This window comes from Hippocampus zosterae, chromosome 5, assembly GCF_025434085.1.
Source record: "Hippocampus zosterae strain Florida chromosome 5, ASM2543408v3, whole genome shotgun sequence".
Lineage (NCBI taxonomy): Eukaryota > Metazoa > Chordata > Actinopteri > Syngnathiformes > Syngnathidae > Hippocampus > Hippocampus zosterae.
The window spans coordinates 23,724,858-23,742,694 of NC_067455.1; the positions used below are offsets into that span (position 1 = coordinate 23,724,858).

A 17,837-nucleotide genomic window follows, 5' to 3' on the forward strand; every position below is an offset into this window, starting at 1 on the left:
CCTTTAATGTTTTATGTAACGCATTTTGAATTGTCTTGTACTGTACATGAAATAACAAATAACTTGCCCTGCTCTTTATTACATGCCACAGGCCGAAAAAAAAATGGATGGTGGGCTACAAATGGCCCACCCGTTGGAGTTCGGACACCTCTGCTCGAAGTTTCTCATGGTGTGAATGCTTGTCTTGTCTGTCTTTAATATTACGCAGGTGGTCAAAATGTTGTGGGTTATGTGCCGCATGGAGCGCATAACCTCTCCAAATAAATCAGAGCCAAGAGTTTTACAGTTTTAATAATCAATTACACATTTTGGAAGAAAAAGAAAAATGGATGCATTCCCTTTTGACCAAAGGCTCTGTTTTCTCTAATCTGATTTTCAATCAGTTGGTGGACAATAGGCAGTCATTATCTGCAACATATGCATGAGCACTGAATTAGTCCCAATGACTCACACACATTGACATTCTCTGTCCAACACACACCTGCACACTCTGAGAAATGATTGCCCTTCAACAAAGACTTTTTAATTATCTTTCATTGATTTCAGGCCTTTGTTAATCTAAATCAAAGATCCCGCTAATGGTTGCAAAAAAAAAAAAAAAAAAGTGGGGGAGTGTGGAGACAGATAGATGTGGGGGTGAATCATGTCTGAATCACTGCAATTTCCATCCAAGCCTATTTTTTTTTTGACACGATTTGGAAATGCGTGAAGAGATTACAAATTAAATGAAAAGAAAAGGTTGATAGGAAAACACATTTAATCTGACTAAAAAAAATTTTGTTCCCTTTCCATACACTCCCTCCAGCTTTACTTAAATGTGTTCTGGTGAGATCTCGAAATTGAGACTGCATGACACTTGTTGATGTGTTTGTATGAATGATATACTGTACACTACTGTATTTTCATTGCCACTTGCTCATGCGCCATGAAAATACATTTTATATCAAATGTGTGTCCATGGGTGAGTGAGAGTGAGTAGGTGACTGACTTCTTGCCGGGGGATTTATAAAAGGACTTCAATGACCGTAGGGTGTTTTTGTAACATCATTCGAAAGTTGTTCAGAAGCCTTCTTTAGTGATAGTATACACATAACATGGAATCATTCACAGTGTAGTGGTTCCCTTTCCTGACTTTTGTGCAGTCAGTACGGGTTCAGTCCCACTCAGTGAAGGTGTAAAGGTGAATGGGAACGGTTGTCTGTCCAGATGTGCCCTGTGCTTGACTGCCAACCAATCGAGAGCTCTCTCTCTCAGGCCATTAATTGGCTTGATGATAGAGTTGATGCAAATAGGATCCATCCCTTTTCTTTGTCGCTTGGCCTCAAACTGGCCACAGGTGATCTGGAAACTAGTACAACTGTTGTCGGGAACGAAGTGGGGTGAAACCTGGACTCGTGGCCAACCCACTTGCCTACATCTGAAGTGGGGAAATACAGTCAAAAGTCGAACACTCAGACAGTTGTATGATTCAAAGTTCGAACAGCGATGGTTGTGTGCTATAACTCAGAAATCACACGGGGGCAGGGCAAACATTGACAAAAAACATCGAAGCTCACAATCACACCTATGGACAATTTAGAGTGCCCCATTAAGCTGCCATGCATGTTTTTGGAATGTGGGAGGAAACCGGAGAAACACACGCAGGTGCGGGAAACATGCAAACTCCACTCAGGAGCTGGAATGCAACCCATGACATTTGCACTGTGAGGTGGACATGCTATCCAGTTGACCACTGTGCTGCCCAAAATTAGAAAAATAAAAATTTGAGGCGAAGGGGTGGAGTTTGTGATTTACCAACAGGAAATGACCTCATCCAAAAAGATCTTTGTTCTTAACCTGTGACTTCTTTATGATGGGGCAGCATAAATTCTGTTTTTATACAATGACGTTAATGACATCATTGTACAAAGGCTACAATATAAGGCTACAATGAAAAATAATACAGGGATGCTTGACTTTCGACTAAAAAGTTTTGGTCCTACATCTTGTTATAATCCAGTCGTGTACGTCAGTCAGAACACACCTTCGCCGCGCCCTTGATCACTAAAACAATTGTAAAGTAATAATACTTGTAAAAGCCACAAATAATTTAGACCAGGAGCAAAAAAAAGTAATGTTTAACCAATGCTGTGAGATGCTTGCATGTCTGCCGAATCTCATCAAATAGCTTACAATATATATATTTTAATTGCATCCTTGTAAATCAAGAAAACGAGCCTCTGGGTGAGTTCGCTGCTGCGCAACTGTGATTATCTCATTCAAATTGTGTCTTTCTGATACGACAAGAAAACCAACAAGAAGTGACTTGGAATCAACATTAGTAAAACAAAGTCCCAACTAGACAGCTAGCAGTGGGGAGTTCGAAGATGACACTACAAAGTGCAAAGCCTTTCCGTGTGTACACGCAAAGACTAATTGGACATGCCCCACAAGTTCACAATCTGGACCTCCCTGTGAAGAAGAAACAAAAAGTTGTTTCTCACATAAAACAAGTCTCCTGTGAGATTTAATAAGCTCCAGCTCCATTTTCTCCATGGTCAATGATGGGTCCTGCCGATTTCGTGCCATCCTGATAACAGGCAACCCAGTTGACAAATGTAACAAGAGTCGAAATTAACCCTTCCAGGGACAACGGTCACTACTGGTTATCATTATTGTTGCATGAAAGAGTTAATTGTGTGTTTTTCTTTGAATTGTCTAATTAGCGATTTCAGGAGATGTGAATATTTTTCTGCCATGGCCTTTGTTATACACTTTGTGGAACTTTTTTAAATGTGTCAATGTGAGTAGTTATTTCTATGTGGGACAGCGTGCTGGTCGATGCCTCACAATGCCTTCCTGTGTGGAGTTTGCATGTTCTCCCTGTGCCTGCGTGGGTTTTTTCCCATATTTCCAAAACATTTTAAATTGAACACTCTAAATTGTGAGTGTGAGCGCGCATGGTTGTTTGTCTCTGTGTGCCCTGCGATTGGCTGGCAATAAGTTCAAGTGTTCAATAAACACACTACAAAGGCATGAAATGTTCAAACTGATCAACTTTTTTTTAAACACCTGTTTAAATTAACCTGTTGACCTGCGGAATGTTCCAAAACTTTTTTTTTTTTAGCATTTCTCAATTGTCCGAGTCTTTTATCACCCCTGTCCCCGCTTTGTTGGATCTTGTTGTAACCAAATTTGTAATGAGAGAATATTTGTTTTAAAAAAAAGTTCATCACTTTGAACATTTAATGTCTTTGTAGTGTGTTTATATGAAAATAGATTTTAAAAAAAGGATTGGCAAATCATTTCATTATTTTTTAAATTGACACCTTACAAAGTAACATTTTAATTGGGGTTTGTAGAACCCCCCCCCCCCCCATCCCTCTTCTGGCTGTTATCTTTCTTATTCATTTGTTATGCATTTTTCCTTTCTTCTTTCCTCTCCCCCTCATCGCATCTGTGGCAAGATGAAAGCCGAGTTCAGCTGTAGTGTTTGAAGGGGCCGACCCTGGCACACTCCGACTGCTTCTGCCATAGGAGGAGTGGGACACAGGTTTTAGAAAGAAAAAAAAAGGCGGCAAATGAGAACCGCAAAGGGATGTAAAAGCAGTGAGGAGAGCTTTCTATTCAGGGATGAGTGGAGCTGGACAAAACAAGCAAATGATGTCATTCAGACTTTACCATGGCAACCTGAGGAATGGCTTTTCCCCTCAAAAGCTCAAGCCTGGCCAATTGTGAAGGAGGGCAGCAATTGTTCTCCATCCTGAAGAAAAGCCTTTTAGGCCAAAACCTGACCAGTCCATACTTGTGTTTATTCAAAAATGAAACCATCTACCCATTCGCTGATTTAAAGATTTTCAATCCAATTTAAACCCGTTTTTGTGGGAGACACGTTCCAGAATCACCAATACATTTAAATCTGTGGGACAGAGACTATCTATAGATATGTATTACCCAACCCACATACACACATTTCAATATATTCAAATACTAGAAAAAAACCCTTAAATGTGTGTATTTTCCAATACAGTCGAGTTCTAACATTAATAATTTTCCAAAGTCACATTTGAAAAAAGGTTGTTTTTTTTTTTGTTTGATTGTTTTTTTCTGAAAAATCTCCCTATTGATGTGGCTAAAAAGCAAAGTGTATGCAGGAAAAGTGATTAAGATTGCACGACTGTCTGTGTCTTATGTGTTTTGTTGTGTTATTTTGACTTCAAGATGCCGCCGCGAGAGTGGCTGCCTTTCCAGCAGCTCCTATTTATTTTGTTCTTCTACTTCTTCCTCCCATAACTTTGCTGCTGTGAAGTGGGAATTTCTCCATTGTGAGACTATTAAACGTTTTCTTATCTTATCTTATCTTAAAATCAGCCAAATCATTAGTTAAACAGCCCATTCAATTCTACCCCTTAAAATAAATCATAAATAAATATATTTGTTTTATGTGTGTGAGTGCGTGTGTGTGTGTGTGTGTGTGTGTGTGTGTGTGTGTGTGTGTGTGTGTGTGTGTGTCTGTGTGTGTGTGTTTCTAGAAATAACGACAGGCCAGGGGTGTTAACTCATTTTTGTTGCAGGCCACATTGGAGATAGGTTTTCCCTCAGTGGGCTGTTACGACAGTACAGTGAAACCCACTTGCCACGTTAGAAACACCCAGCAGCAAGCCTACTGGACACGTCACAAACTAGCATACAACCGGCTAGCAACGAGACCCGACAAAATGCCACCCAAACAGAAGCAAGACACAAAGCAGGAAGAGGATTCCCTGACCCTCACTCAAGTAAATGAATTACTCCAGCAACAAAAAGAACTTTTTACGGAGCTCTTGCAACAACAACAGGAAAATTTCAAAGGATTTGTCAAGATGATAATAGACTCAACAAACTCACGACTTACAATTTTACCAGGGAAGTCCAAGAAATAAAAACCAGCATCAACTTTACCCAAAAAGAGGTAGACGACATTAAAAAAAATCTAATCTGTCAAACTGGCCATTCCAAAGACATGCAAACAGAATTCTACAAAGTATGTGACGGCATGCTTGTATTAACAGACAAGGTGGACTACTTGGAAGGACAGTCAAGAAGAAACAACTTAGTAATTGATGGAATTGAGGAAAAACCGGGAGAAACGTGGACTGAAACGGAGGAAAAAGTTCAAAAAATCCTTAAGCAGAAACTGCTGATACAGGGGCAAATTGAGGTGGAGAGAGCTCACTGCACAGGAAAACAAGACCCTGGAAGACCTCGACCAAGGCCAGTTGTGGTGAAATTTCTAAGATACAAGGACAGATCGGGCGGCCCGGTAGTCCAGTGGTTAGCACGTCGGCTTCACAGTGCAGAGGTGCCGGGTTCTATTCCAGCTCCGGCCTCCCTGTGTGGAGTTTGCATGTTCTCCCGGGCCTGCGTGGGTTTTCTCCGGGTGCTCCGGTTTCCTCCCACATTCCAAAAACATGCGTGGCAGGCTGATTGAACACTCTAAATTGTCCCTAGGTGTGAGTGTGTGTGCTAATGGTTGTTTGTTTCTGTGTGCCCTGCGATTGGCTGGCAACCGATTCAGGGTGTCCCCCGCCTACTGCCCGAAGACAGCTGGGATAGGCTCCAGCACCCCCCGCGACCCTAGTGAGGATCAAGCGGCTCGGAAGATGAATGAATGAATGAAAGGACAGATCCAGGATCCTACAAAAAGCAAAATACTTAAAAGGCTCCAACATCTACATCAACGAAGACTTTACAGATGTCGTACGACAAAAAAGAAAAGAGCTCCTCCCAAAATTAAAAGCTGCACTTGACAGAGGGGAAACTGCCTACTTAAGACATAACAAACTTATTGTCCACCCCCGCACCAGTACTCCAACACAACAGGCTCGAGTTCAACACCATCAAGCAGCATACTGAGAATTATTCACCACCCGACAATAAAAACTCTGACCCTACTGAAGCAGGAAATTCACATACCAAAAAACATGGACTTCGAATCCTTTGATGACCCTTCCAACCCTTTGATGACTTCCAACCCTACTGACCACAAGACGTTTGACCCTGAGAACAACTTGGACCCGGACAATAACTTTTTCAAGACCGACCGACCGCGACGAGCCAGCGATGATCGACCATGAGGGAGCCAGTGATGACCGTGAGGAAGCCGGGAGACAACCAGCCTGCGACCACCGTGAGGGAGCCAGAGACGACCGAGAGGAAACCAGCGACGACTGCAGGGGAGCCAGTGACCGCGAGGGAGCCGGGAGACAGCGAGCCTGAGGCAGCCGGGAGACAACCAGCCAGCGCGCGTGAGAGAGCCGGGAGGCAGCCAGCCGGCGAGCATGAGGGAGTCGGCGACGACCGCAAGGGAGCCAGCGACCACGAGGGACCCAGTGATGACGGCGAGAAAGCGAGCGACGACAGCGAGGGAACCAGCGACGGCCGTGAAGGAGCCATCGACGACCGCGTGGGAGCGGGAAATTCACATCCCAAAAACATGAACTTCCAACCCTTTGAAGATATTGACTATAAGCCTTTCGATCCCGAGAACAATTTGGACCCAGACAATAACTTCTTCAACAACAAAGGGTAACAAACTCTGACTATTACCTGGATGAACAATTCAACACTAATATAAAATTGGAAAATGCACTTTCAGTAATACACTTAAACAGTAGAAGTCTCTATAAAAACTAAATTCAATAAATTTAAAATAATTGCCATATCAGAAACTTGGCTTGATGAAGATAAAACAACTGAAATGGAAATAGAAGGTTATGAAATGTTTGCAACTAATAGAGAAAACAAAAAAGGAGGGGGGGTTGCAATATATGTAGACAAAGCACTTAAATGCAGTAAAATCGAGAGATTGACAAACACAATAGAAAACCTAATGGAATGTCTAACCATTGAAATACACAATAAAAAGGCATCAGATATCATCATAAGTTGCATCTATAGGACACCAGGAACATGTATTGACAGATTCAATAAAAAACTAACAGATATGCTCAGTTACTACAACGATAAGAAAACACGAATAATATGTGGTGACTTTAACATTGACTTATTAAACCCAAATAGACACAAAAAACAACTGACTTCATAAATACTATGTACAGCAACAGCTTTTTCCCAATAATCCTGAAACCTAGCAGAATAACAGTTGACACGGCCACATTAATAGATAACATATTTATAAATAAGATTGATCATAAAATGGAAAGTGGACTTCTCATTAATGACATAAGTGACCACCTACCTGTTTTTGCAGTTTTTCATAATTATTTCGATAGAAAAGCTAAATCAACAACTGTATATGCCTTTAAGCGAGACCTAGAAAAACAAAACTGGACCGAGGTCTACTCAAACGAAGACCCAAATACAGCGTTTGAAGTATTTCAGTCTACCATAATCTCCTTATATGATAAACATTTTCCATTAACTATCCATCCATCCATTTTCTGGACCGCTTAATCCTCACTAGGGTCGCGGGGGTGCTGGAGCCTATCCCAGCCGTCTTCGGGCAGTAGGCGGGGGACACCCTGGATCAGTTGCCAGCCAATCGCAGGGCACACAGAGACGAACAACCATCCACGCTCACATTCACACCTAGGGACAATTTAGAGCGTCCAATCAGCCTACCATGCACGTTTTTGGAATGTGGGAGGAAACCGGAGCACCCGGAGAAAACCCACGCAGGCCCGGGGAGAACATGCAAACTCCACACAGGGAGGCCGGAGCTGGAATCGAACCCGGTACCTCTGCACTGTGAAGCCGACGTGCTAACCACTGGGCTACCGGGCCGCCCTTTCCATTAACTAAAGTCTCCAAAAAGTATAAAGACCCAAGTAAGCCATGGATAACGAAAGGCATAGAAAACGCATGTAAAAAGAAAAACAATTTATATAAATTGTTTTTAAATTGCAGAACTGAAGAAGCAGAAAAAAAATGTAAGACCTATAAAAATAAACTAGTAAATATTATAAGAACCAGTAAAAGAGATCATTATCATGCACTATTAGAGCAGAAGAAAGGTAACACACAAGAAATATGGAAAATACTTAACCAAGTAATCAGAAATAGTCCTAAAAAAATGGATTATCCAGAGTATTTTATCAAAGGCAAAAATACTATTTTGGAAAAAACTGCAGAAATAGTAACTGAATTTAATGAGTGTTTTGTCAACATCGGCAGTAACCTAGCAAAACAAATTCCTGATCCAACACACTTGTTTGAAATAGATAGATACGTAGAAAAAACTCCTCCACGATGTTCCTTACTGTTGTAAAACAAGAATATCAAATATTATAAAAACTTTAAAAAATAAAAAGTCAACTGATTGCTTTAATATTTGACGTATTTGATATTACGTCATCAGGCGCCGACAGGTATGGCAGCCTCGGTCACACGCTCCCTAGTATTATCCCTGTTTTTGTCATTTTTGTTTGTTTTTGGCGACCCTGGGCGGCTTACTTACACGAGGGAAAAGTTGCTGCGCATTGGGGAGTCTACGCTCGGTCTTTTTTCACCAGCACACGAAAATCCACAAGGTTTTTCGGAGCTAATCGCGAGCGGAGCGGCTGCGCTGTACGGAGCATGGAAACGCCGCCGAAGGAGGGGGAAGCGAGCCGGCGTGCTCATCAAGCTCCGGCAGCGCGGATTTCGAACCCCGCTCCCATCGATCCATCTTGGTAATCTACGATCTCTGCCAAACGAGATGGATGAACTACTTCTCCTCACAAAGACCAACAAAACATTTACACGTTCTGCTGCGCTCTGCTTCACTGGAACCTGGCTCAGTGACCGCCATCCAGATCCCGCACGACATCTACCCGGTTTCCGCCTTCTCCGAGCCGACCGCGACACGGAGCTATCAGGGAAATCGAAAGGTGGTGGGATTTGCTTCTATATCAACGAAGAATGGTGCACTGATGTCACGAAGCTCGACGCACACTGCAGCCCGGACTTGGAGTCGCTGTCTTTAAACTGCAAGCCATTCTACTCGCCACGTGAGTTCACCTCCTTTTTACTAGTCGGTGTTTAGATTGCGCCACAAGCTAACGCTAACACGGCGATACAAACGCTAGCCGAACAAGTAAACAAACTCGAACTAAAATACCCAGAGTCACCCCTGATCATTTTGGGCGATTTTAATGGAGCACATCTTAACCGTGAACTTCCCAGATATAAGCAGCACATCGACTGTTTCACCAGAGAAGGCAACATTCTAGACCACTGCTATACAACAATCAAAAATGCATACCGATCGGTCGCCCGTGCAGCAGTGGGTCTTTCTGACCACAATTTAATCCACTTAATACCTACATACAGACAGAAACTCAAATGTGTTAAACCGGTTGTTAAGACTGTGAAAAAACGGACAGATGAGGCAAAGCTAGCTCTACAAGAATGCTTAGACTGCACTGATTTGGGCGTCTTTGAAACTTCAACGGGCACACTGGATGAATACACAGACACTGTAACATCATACATCAGTTTCTGTGAGGACATGTGTGTTCCAACAAAGTCCTTCCGCTCCTTCAACAATAACAAGCCATGGTTTACTCCCAAACTCAGGCAACTCAGGAAAGAGAAAGAGGCCGCATTTAGAAGTGGAGATCGGGCACTGTACAAACATGCCCGAAACCAATTTACAAAGGAAATTAACATCGCAAAGAGAAGCTATGCAGAGAGGCTGAAAAAACAGTTCTCTGCTAACGACTCTGCATCTGTATGATCTGAACGACTATAGGCCTGTCGCCCTGACGTCTGTGGTCATGAAGTCCTTTGAACGCCTTGTGCTGAACCACCTAAAGAACGTCACTGGACCCCTGCTGGACCCTCTCCAGTTTGCCTACCGGGCAAACAGGTCTGTGGAGGACGCAGTCAACATAGGTCTGCACTACATCCTCAAGCACCTCGACAGCACAGGGACCTACGCAAGGATTCTGTTTGTGGATTTCAGCTCTGCGTTCAACACCATCATCCCGGAACTCCTCACCCCCAAACTACTCCACCTCGGTGTGTCCCCTACGATCTGCCAGTGGATCCTCAGCTTCCTGACGGGACGGACACAACAGGTGAGACTGGGAGCAACAACATCATCAATACGCATGACCAGCATTGGAGCCCCACAGGGATGTGTCCTCTCGCCACTGCTCTTCTCTCTCTACACAAACGATTGCACCTCAACAGATCCAGCTGTCAAAATCATGAAGTTTGCAGACGACACCACGGTCATCGGTCTCATCAAAGACGGCGACGAGTCTGTGTACCGCCAACAAGTGGAGCTCCAGCTCTGGTGCGGCCGACACAACCTCGGGCTGAACATGCTCAAGACTGTAGAGATGATCGTGGACTTCAGGAAACATTCTTCTCCTCAGTTGCCCCTCACACTATCCAACTGCCCTGTGTCAACCGTCGAGACCTTCAAGTTCCTGGGAATCACAGTCTCCCAGGACATGAAGTGGGAAGTCAACACCATCTCCATCCTGAAAACGGCCCGGCAGCGGATGTCCTTCCTGAGGCTGCTGAGGAAGCATGGCCTGCCACAGGAGGTGCTACGACAGTTCTACACGGCAGTCATCGAATCAATCCTGTGTTCTTCCATCACGGTTTGGTTTGGGGCCGCCACAAAAAAGGACAAAATCCGACTTCAACGGACAGTTAGGACGGCAGAAATTGTTGGCACCGCCCTACCCACTCTTGAGGACTTGCACACTGCAAGAATCAAGACAAGGGCACGGAAAATCCTCCTGGATCCCCCGCACCCTGCCCACCACCTTTTTCAGCCACTCCCCTCAGGCAGACGCTACAGATCCCTGCGCACCAAATCCAGTAGACACTTAAACAGCTTCTTCCCTCTAGCCATTAACTCCTTAAACAGTCACTGACATAGTCACTCTTCTTGCACCACGAAATGGTACTACAAAACTACTGGTTACTCCAAAATGGTTCATTTAAGGTTCAATGATTTTGTTGTTTACGATGATACTAGTGCAGCGTGTTATACCGTAGACAAATTCCTTGTGTGTTCTACATACTTGGCCAATAAAGATGATTCTGATTCTGATTCTGATATTGATATGACAATAATCAAGCAGATTATAGAATATGTAGTGCGACCTTTCACGCAAATATGCAACCTGTCATTCAAAGCTGGTATCTTTCCATCAAAAATGAAAATTGCTAAAGTTATTTCAATCTATAAAAATGGAGAAAGACATCTGTTTACAAATTATAGACCAATATCATTACTACCACAATTTTCAAAAATATTAGAAAAACTATTTTCTCGCAGAATTGATAGCTTTATACAAAAGCATGCGCTGTTAAGTGAGAATCAATATGGCTTAAGGGAAAAACGTACCACCTCAATGGCAGTTATGGAGTTTGTCGAAGCAATAGCCACTAATATAGACAACAAAGAATTTACTGTTGGGGTTTTCCTAGATCTAAAAGAATCTTTTGACACAATAGATCACAGTATATTATTGAAAAAACTAGAAAGATATGGCATTAGAGGTGTAGCTTTTAAATGGATAAAAAGTTATTTAGAAAACAGATATCAGTACGTGCAACTCCACAATAAAAAAACGAATCAACTGAAAATCACTCACGGAGTTCCGTAGGGGTCAGTGCTTGGTCCAAAACTATTCATTTTATATATAAATGATATCTGCAAGGTCTCAAAACTATTTAAATGTGTCCTATTTGCTGATGATACAACTTTCTACTGTTCTGGAATAAATCTGAAGCAGCTCCTGACAACCGTAGAAAACGAATTAAACAAATTAAAAAACTGGTTCGACAGAAATAAATTGTCACTTAACCTGAAAAAATCAAAGTTAATTGTTTTTGGCACAAGACCAATCAAACACCAAGCTAAAATTATGGAAACTCAATTGAAATAGAAAGAGCGTATGAAACCAAGTTTCTCGAATTAGTAATAGACTCAAAACTATGTTGGACACCACATATCGATAACGTAAAAAGAAAAATAGCCAAGACCGTAGGGATCCTCTACAAAACCAAGGAAGTGCTAAATAAGAGATCTTTGTACACATTATACACTTCATTATTATTACCATATATGACCTACTGTGTGGAAATATGGGGGAATGCCTGCAAAACAAACACACTCCCTATTCTCAAACTACAAAAAAAAGCAATTCGAATTACTAATAGATCAAAATATACGGGACCCACAAATCCACTATTTACCAAATTAAATACGATGAAATTTTATGACCTGGTTGACTTTAAAATCGCCCAATTAATGTACAAAGCACACAATAACCTGCTCTGCCAAAACATTCAGAAGTTTTTCGAAATTCGAGTAAGCAACTATGAATTAAGAGGTACCAACTTATTCAAAAAACTCAAAACAAGAACAAACATCAAGCAAAGAAGTGTATCTAGCAAAGGTGTTAATCTGTGGAATAATCTCGAAACGGACCTAAAAATGAGTAAATCGCTTGCTGAGTTCAAAAACAAATTCAAAAAAATAGTACAAACAACCTACATCAATCAGAGTTAAAATGATAAATTCTAAACATTAAATATAATGATAAATCAGAACTAAGTTGATAAATAGAGAAAGGTATTGAAATATCCATTATGAATACAAGAGAAAATTGACACAAGAGTGCCAGGGTGAGGATGTATATAATTCCGATACAAACCAAAAGTTGTAAAAATATCACGGTTAAGGGTAAAGTATGAGCCTTAATGGAGACTTCTTCTTACTTTTTCTTTTCTGATTGATATAAAAATGATTTAGTAGATATAAACACATAACGGGGTAGGACTAGATAAGTTTTTTACTTCATCCTACTCCCTTGAACATAATAACTGTGTTGAATGAAGACTGATTTCTTTCTTTTTACTTTTTTATCTACCTTATTTTCTGTCAAATTATTACTGTATATGTTTTATGTTCAATAAACAAACAAACAAACAAACTGAATAATCAATCTTTTGCATAACTTGTACACAACCAATTGATGGATTACAAGTTTGGAAATCACTCAAATCAACTGTTTGTTTGTTAAATTACACATTTTAGCAAGTACCATGGACGTTGTCATCTTTGATTTGCTTTTGCGGGCCACTTAAAATGATGTGGCGGGCCACATCTGGCCCCTGGACCTTGAGTTTGACACCTGTGTTAGAACCATTCGAAATTCTAATTCTAAATGATAATTTTGTTGCTATTACTATCATTATTATCACAATGTATTGTTTTCTGTCCAATCTTTAGTCACAACAAAGTTTGCAGGAAAAGTATGGTACTTCATTTTCTGGCATCTGCCACAGGTTTAATAATGATGCCAAGCTCAATAATTATCCTAAAACTTTGAGGGTCTCTTGTTTCCGAGCACATGGATTTTCAAGGTTTTCTGAAGCCTCTGGGAGCCGTGTTGATTCGGTTGATTATGTAGGTTTTAATTAACTTAAGACGCTGCCGGCATGGCTGTCAGGGTGGCCCTCACAGACAAGGAAAGGGTGCACAGGGGTGGGAAAGAAGCAGATTACAGTCAAAGTGGGTCAGAACAAAACTCCACTATATCAAGAAAGGCCAAGGCTCCGCGATAGTGTTCAGCGCTGTGCCTTCCTGGGTGGAACTTCATTTCAGCTCACTCTATGCTAATTTTGTCAAGGATAAAACTGAAAAAATATTCTGTTAAACGTTACTCAGAGAAACTCATTTTTATGAGCATATAACCATTTGCCCCTACACACTCTAATCTAGTGGTGTCAAACATACGGCCCACAGGCCGGTTCCATCAGGCCCGCGGGATAACTTAAAAGTGAAAGAAATGCATAAAAGACACGGAATTAATACGCTTATAAATGAAATGTATTTGATTTAATAAGGTGCAATTCATGGAGTATCCGCTGGGGGATACACTGTTTTGATCAGAGTAGTAGACCACAATGTTTTGATCAGAGAAGAAGACAATAGCAGTCTCTGTCTGTCACTGAAAGAGACCCAACACAGCAGACACTATCAAGGGCATGTGAATACTTTATTCTCTACACATATATTAGCACTCTCCTTATTTTGTAAAGTGTAGGCTGGGATTAAATTTAGATTTTATATGCACATGTGTAAATGGTTTAAAAACTCCTGTATAATTCTCGTTTAATCTTAAAGTGCACTACTATATTTTTCAATACCAATTACTTGTTAAAATTATGAGCCTTTGTACAATCAGTGGGATCAGTTGCAATGCATATATGTGAATGATACAAGTAAATTGCACATTTGTCTAAATAAATCTAAGGTGCTTCATGAAATGTTTTGTAAAAGATATGATCATTACATTTCAACATTTTCCTAATGTTCTTGTGCTTCCTTAGACCGAAACAAAGGAAGGACATATTTTGGTGTGGTATAATTTTAATGGTCCAGCCCACTTGACATCTACCGAGGCCGTATGTGGCCCACAATGTGAAATGAGTTTGACACCCCTAATCTAATCCAATTTCAATACCTGACTGAAAAGTCACTGCTAAGGACATGAACGACTTGACTCATGTCAAGACAAACCCTTTCATAGCTATTTCAAGCTCTCATTAAGCACATAGACAAATCAGCCTCAACATTAGCTGCATGTGCTGAATCGATTGGGAGCCAAATGAAGAAATTAATTAAATCCAATTAAGTGTTTGACTACACAAAGAAGTTTTCATCGAACATGTTTTTATCATTGTGGTTATGTGGTTGACAATACTGTACCATACAGAGTTGTTTTTAATATTCTGCCCTCATGTAGCTAAAGGAGATTCTTACAACATCCAGCGATGACCTCCATTGTGCAGAGGTCAAGAAGACATTTTCGTTTTCCTGGAGATTGATGTTTATACAGTACTAGCTGGTTCGCCGCCCTCTGGGCGGCTCATCAGCTAGTTCCTGCGGAAGGCTGGTAAGGTGGTGGTTCGCCGCCCTCCGGGCGGCTCATCAGCTAGTTCCTGCGGAAGGCTGGTAAGGTGGGCCTTCGGCCCATAAAAGTGTTGTTGCTTGGTTCAACTTTTTGTTCATCTTCATTGCTTATCGCGAAAATAAAGAGATGTTTAGCTCTACTAAATTCATTCATTCATTCATCTTCCGTACCGCTTGATCCTCACTAGGGTCGCGGGGGGTGCTGGAGCCTATCCCAGCTGTCTCCGGGCAGTAGGCGGGGGACACCCTGAATCGGTTGCCAGCCAATCGCAGGGCACACAGAGACGAACAACCATCCACGCTCACACTCACACCTAGGGACAATTTAGAGTGTTCAATCAGCCTGTCATGCATATTTTTGGAATGTGGGAGGAAACCGGAGCACCCGGAGAAAACCCACGCAGGCCCGGGGAGAACATGCAAACTCCACACAGGGAGGCCGGAGCTGGAATCGAACCCGGTACCTCTGCACTGTGAAGCCGACGTGCTAACCACTGGACTACCGGGCCGCCCTGCTCTACTAAATAACTAACAATTTCATTGCAATGCTTGTGGGTAGACAACATTTTTTCGCTAAGATGCCCGCGCGATCGTAGTGAGCCACTGCCTGAGCGGCGCAGTGGCGGCGCGCAGCAGCACGGTGAAGTAGGTACGTTTTGAAAAGGGACAGACAGAAGGACAGACCGCGTACGGGACGACGCGCAATATATATATAGATACGTAGCTTACAGTCCCATATTAACCAAGTTTATATAATCTTACTATTAATTTTGGCAATTTCAAATGGGATTAATACATACAGCAGGCGGCCCGGTGGTCATCTGGTTTGCGCATCAGCCTCACGGTGCAGAGGTGCAGTGTTCAATTCCGGCTCCGGCCTTCCTGTGAGGAGTTTGGATGTTCTCCCTTGCCTGCATGGAATTTCTCAAGGCACTCCGGCTTCCTCCCACTTTCCAAGAACATGCACGGCAGGCTAATGGACCATTCAAATGATTCCCTTGGTATGAGTGTGAGCGCAAATGGTTGTTGGTCCATGTGTGCCCTGCGATTGGCTGGATACCAGTTCAGGGTGTAACCCGTGTACTGGCTGAAGACAGCTGGGATGCGCTGCAGCAAGCTCCACAACCCTTGAGTACCAGCGGATCAGAAGGTGGATGGATGGATAAATACGGTGAGGCCCTTTCCGATGAAAGTCAAGCAAAGGCCCGATTGACATCTCCCTGAAAGACTATCATCACTGACCGATTATCCAGTGATGCAGGGTGTGTTAGAAGTGATGCTTTTCCTGACCAACCTATTTAGCAACTCGTCGGCACAATCGGGTATTTCTGTGTATTATGTACCGTCACACACGGGAAAGACAATGCTAGAATCAGGTGACCTGAAGTTGTTGCTGTTGTCTGAAGCAAATAGGGGAGCAACTGCTTTTGGCAACTTTCACACTCTTAACTGTACTAAATCTCAACTGCTTATAATCGGTCCTCGGTGCCTCACCCAAACAACCACCAACTTTACCCTCACTATAGATAACTTCACCCTGTTCCCCTACTCTCATTGTCGCAACCTCTGTGTCCTTTTTGATAACAACCTCTCTTTCGACCAACACATCGCCCAAATCACCAAAACTGCTTTCTTCCACCTCAAAAACATTTCTCGTCTCCGCCCATCACTTTCTTTCAACGCTGCTCAAACCCTCATCCACGCCTTCATCACCTCCCGCCTTGACTACTGCAATAGCATTCTCTACGGTACAACCTCCAAACTCCTCAATAAACTACAGTACATCCAGAATGCCACCGCCCGCCTACTCACCCACACCCACACCCGCACTCGTGATCACATCACCCCCGTCCTTAAAAACCTCCACTGGCTCCCCGTTCTCCCCAGCATATTCAATTTAAGCTGCTCCTACTCACCTATAAAGCCCTTCACAATCAGGCCCCCTCCTATCTTTCCGACCTTCTTTACCAATACACTCCTTCCCGCAATCTCCGCTCCTCAAACACAAAACTCCACGCCATCCTCGTGACCAAGCTCAAAACCTGGAGGGACGAGCCTTCTCTGTCGCCGCCCCCACCCTCTGGAACACTCTACCACAACACATCCGCAACTGCAATCCTTCAAATCATACCTTAAAACTCACCTGTTCCGCAATGCTTTTGATACCTTTTAATCTCTTTTCCCCATTTTTCTTTGTGTTCATCTAAATGTGCTTTTGTAAATTATGTATGCTTGTTTTAAATGCACATTTTTAGCCTGTGTTTTAAGCTCTTGTAAAGTGTCTTTCAGTGTGATGAAAAGTACTTTAAAATAAAATGTATTATTATTATTATTGTGTTGAGTGTTGGAACACCCCCACCAAGTCATTAACCACAGTGGACAAGGAGCTAACAGGTGGCCTCACTTCTGTTACATTGTGTATTTTCCAGCAGTCTGGATGCCATGCGGCACCATGCTGCCTCTCACAGACCGGTTTTAGAACTATGAAATCTGGTTTGTAAGAGGAGGCTCACAATTGTCAGTGGAGATCTGTGTGGAGTGCTATTGGTCATCTTGAGTATAGCATTCACAGAACAGCAGTGCAGCCATTATTTGTTTGGTGGGGGGTGTTTCACACTATTAAGAATTTGGATGAGATCGATTTGTTTCCCAAATAATTAGCTCATCAGCAGGCTCTGCAGAAGCCCGATATTGATCCTGTTCATTTGAATCAGGTGTGTTGCAACAGAGAGAGAGACAGATGGAAAACATGCAGGACGGCTGCCCTGCAGGACCGGCGTTTGACACCTATACACTGTGATGTTCACATCTTTGTATGAATACTACACAACTCAAAAAAATAAAGGGAACACAAAACATCCTAGATATCCATTAAGAAAATGTTCCTGTTAATCTTAATCAGATAGTGACCAATGTAAAATTAAATTAT

At 42.4% G+C, this 17,837-nt stretch overlaps 2 protein-coding genes across 2 annotated transcripts in view; both read right to left on the reverse strand.

Moving 5' to 3' along the window:
• LOC127600226 (CUB and sushi domain-containing protein 3-like) overlaps window positions 1-17,837 on the reverse strand; it is a 782,730-nt gene that overhangs the window by 75,210 nt on the left and 689,683 nt on the right. The window lies entirely within an intron of this gene.
• zgc:110410 (uncharacterized protein LOC553618 homolog) overlaps window positions 1-17,837 on the reverse strand; it is a 188,588-nt gene that overhangs the window by 26,611 nt on the left and 144,140 nt on the right. The window lies entirely within an intron of this gene.